Here is a 3,988-nt window from a genome sequence, read left to right on the forward strand (position 1 = left end):
CTTTTCTTCATTTCAAATATTTAATCAATTATAAGCAAATTGTACAAAGTATGTGGGATGCTTTATTATAGATGACTTTAGTGGAAATGAAAGCATTACTATATATACTCTCTTAATTTTTAATTAGTTTGACTTTGTTTCTGTTGTGTAGTAATAAAATAGTAGCTGTTGCTGTTGTCTTTCTGTCAGTGAAATGTAGGTAAGCACTTTAATTTTGGAAGTTCGTTACACACCACAGTCCAGTTTTCAAAAAGAATAATAGCATTCTTCCACAGTTCACCTATTCTTTCCTAGGTACTGAAGACTTCATTCACTTTATTATTTTCAGTAGTTATTTCAGTTAATGAATGAAAAGTATTAACCGTTATCAGTTATTTCAAAGAATAACATGAGTCTGTTTTTGAAATTTTTTTCTTCTGCTACTCCTGTGTTCATATTATAATAGTGTGGCTTTTCTGGGAATATATTTGATTCTTTGGACTGAGAATGTTTGGTAGCAGGGTCAAGCATTTGATAAAGTATGGAAATATTCACTTTCTAACTTTACAGTTTCTTTTATGGACAATTCTACATTTCTAAGCTATTTCATTTTTATGTAACATTCCATCTGCTCTATAAATATGTTTTCACAATATTATTAATCCCTGCTTTTGTGCTTTATATATTCTCAGGGTCAGGGGTTCTTTGAAAACTATACTCATCCATTGATTAACTTTTATTTTTATTTGTTATGTGTTTACTTTTTAAAATACTTCTGGCAGAGCCCAGCATGGTTGCACAGATCTGTAATCCCAGTGAAGCAGAAAGATCATGAGTTCAAAGCCAGCCTCAGCAACTTAGACCCTAAAAAAACAAACAAAAAAAAAAACTAGCATTACTTTGTCACTATGTGCCACTTTAGTAGCCCAAGACCAAGATTTATTTGATATCTACTGAATGCTGTGTACCTATTGTAATATAATGTTAGATACTGTAAGTGCTACAACAGTAAGATGTAGTTCTTTGCCCTTATGTATTTGCAGACTAATAGAAATGGTTGTATACACAAATGATTATATAGAACAGTATGGTGGATGCCACGAAAGGTATCAATTGCTTGTTTTTACTGATATATTTAATTCTAACCAGTAGTGGGAAACTTCATGGAGGAGGCTTTTGTCCTAGTTTCTGAAGGATGTGTAGGATTTCAGTAGTTGGGAGGTTATTCCAGGTTATATGAACTGTACATGTCTTAAAGCAAGTAATCTAATGTTGCTGAAGAGCCCAGCACGATGCAGAGTGAACAAGGAGAAGAAACATAATAGATCAGGTCACAGAATGGAGAGGTAGGCGTATCTCATAAGGACATCTTTCTGAGTGAAGCAGGGGCCCCTTGGAGAGTTTTGAGTGGAATAATGACATGATAGACTTGTTTTTAACTAACTTATTCTAGTATTGTGTTAAGAATACAGTTTAGGGAGACTGAGGCATGAAGATCAATTAAGCCATTGCAGTACTCCAGGTCAGGTAAATCTGACCTGGTCTCAATCAGGGTGCTAGAGGGAAAATGAGAAGTTTGATTCTGGAGAAAAAAAAAATCATGTAGACAGGGTATCACTAAGTTGCTTAGCACCTTATTCTTGCTGAGGCTGGCTTTGAACTCATCCTATGTCAGCTTCCTGAGCTGCTTGGATTATAGGTGTGCACCACCACACCCAGCACTGGATGCATCTTGAAGGGAGAACCATAGGGTTTCCCAATATATTTGATTTTGATTATCTATTGCTATGTAACAAACTATTTGAAGACCAGATGGCTTAAAACAAAAAATAATTTTATCAGTTAATGGTTCTGACAAGGCTCCATTGAGCAGTTCTGTTCCATGTGGTGTCAGTTGGAAATATTCACTTGGTAGTATTTCATTGGGGTGCTAAAAATGGAAGATCTAAGATAGCTTTGCTTACAAGTCTGGGGATCTCAGTGCTCTTTACATAGTGTCTCTCTCCCCATATGGCCTCTGCCCAGATGGACAGCTTTGGCTTCCTCAGAGCATGTAGCTCGAGAGTACTTGAACTTCATACTTGGCATCTTGTAACAAGCCCTACCAAGTAAGCTCTCATCAATTCACTATTTGCATCATATTTATTCCAATTGGCTAAAACTACACACATGGCCAAGGCCACAGTGTGGAAGGGGAGTACAGGAGGGCTTGATTCATTAAAGGGTACCTTCATAATGGGGTTGAAGAGAAAAAGGAATCAATGATGATTCCCAGATTTTTGGTCTGCATAACTAAAAGAATGATGTTAACATTACATTAAGTAAATAATAATAAAAGAAAAACTGCCAGAGAAGATTTTGGACAAAGATGAAGAGTTAAGTTTTGTACACATGAAATTTGAAATATATATATATATATATATATATATATATATACACACACACACACATGCACATATACATATACTAGATATCTGAATGGATACTCAACTTTGACATTTCCAAGAGCTCTGGGCTTTTATATAAAGTTAGAAATCCTAAGAAAATAACTGGTATTTAAAAACATGAGATCACCAAGTGAGTGTGGATAGAGAAGAGACAATGACCAAGCACTTATCCTTTGAGCACTCCAAAGTGATGAGGTGGAAAGGAAAGGAGCAACTATTAGGGAGACATCAAGATAGTACTAGTGTTGTGGAAGCAAAGGGGAAAAGTATATCCAGCATGGATGATCAGATTTGTAATAAATTTCTGATAGGCTAATAAATTAGACCTGGACGTGAAGAATTGGATTTAGTAAGGAGGATATGAACAGTTCAACAGATTAGTGGAGAAAGGAGAGGCAGGAAAGCCTGCCTGGAATGGGTTGAGAAAGGCAAGAAGTAGTTCCTAATATTTGGAAACTAATCTGATAGAGCTAAGCCTCAGTGCCCTTACAGGGCTGATAATGATGCTTTCTGCTAAATTGTTTTCCTCCCCTTTCTCACAGAACATCCACTTCATACAAGTTGGCCACTGTCCTATTCTCTCTTGCTAAATGAGTGCCTGTTTACTGATTTCAGCTATATCCTTCCTTTAGTCTGACCTCGGTATACATGTAAGATTCATCAGGATCATAGAATTGCCCTGGCTTTCTGAGTATCCAATGTGGATAAAGCCCCCCACTTCCTCATACCCGTCACAACATTACCCAACCAAAGTCCAAATTCAATCCTAGGTTCTTTTTAAACAATCCTTCTTACTTTACGGTTCTCCCTCACTGTGTTAGGTAATATATTCGATTTGTTCCACTAGGGTTGTTCTTGTTTCAGTTTTTCTGTTTTTTAAGTCCTGTACACTGTCAGAGGAACAGAAATAAAAGGGTAGCTTGCAGGGAAACAGGATGGAAATTTTTGTTTTAAGATACAGAAATAACAGCAGGTTTGTAATATTGAAAGAAACAATCAAGAGGAGAGAAAATTTAGTTCCTTTAATACAGGACAGCACTGGCTGACTTCAGGATGGATGGCTCGCCTGCGTAGTCGTGTGCGTGAGATCTTGGAATGTGCCTAGCTCTGGTGATCCCAGTGAGGTTCCCTTTCTGATCCCTTTTGCTCAGAGTCCTTAAGCGTCTCCAGCTGCTTTTACATGGGTGGAGTAGAAAAACCAACTAACATTAGGGTTCGTGGTTTTGTTAAGACATAAGCAAAAATCGCCACCGACCGGCAACTACGAAATCATAAATGGTAACAAAATATGCCTAGAGACTGGTCTAAAAAAGCGGCCTTTTAAGTTTCTTTTGTGTGTTAATGAGGAGGGGTGGGGAACCAGCGTGTGCCATCAAGTGCGCAAGCGCAGTTTCAGACTCCTTTCCTTTAGGAAATGAACTTTCCCAGAGATCTTCCTAATATTGAAAGGATTTTGATTTCTTGTTTTAAAAATCATCTTTAAAGTGTTATGGTGAAATTATCAAGAACTAGCTCCGAGAAAACTGAGCTTCCCCTATCGAGATAAAGAAAAAGCTCACCTC

This window comes from Ictidomys tridecemlineatus, chromosome 5 (genome assembly GCF_052094955.1).
Source record: "Ictidomys tridecemlineatus isolate mIctTri1 chromosome 5, mIctTri1.hap1, whole genome shotgun sequence".
Classification (NCBI taxonomy): Eukaryota; Metazoa; Chordata; class Mammalia; order Rodentia; family Sciuridae; genus Ictidomys; species Ictidomys tridecemlineatus.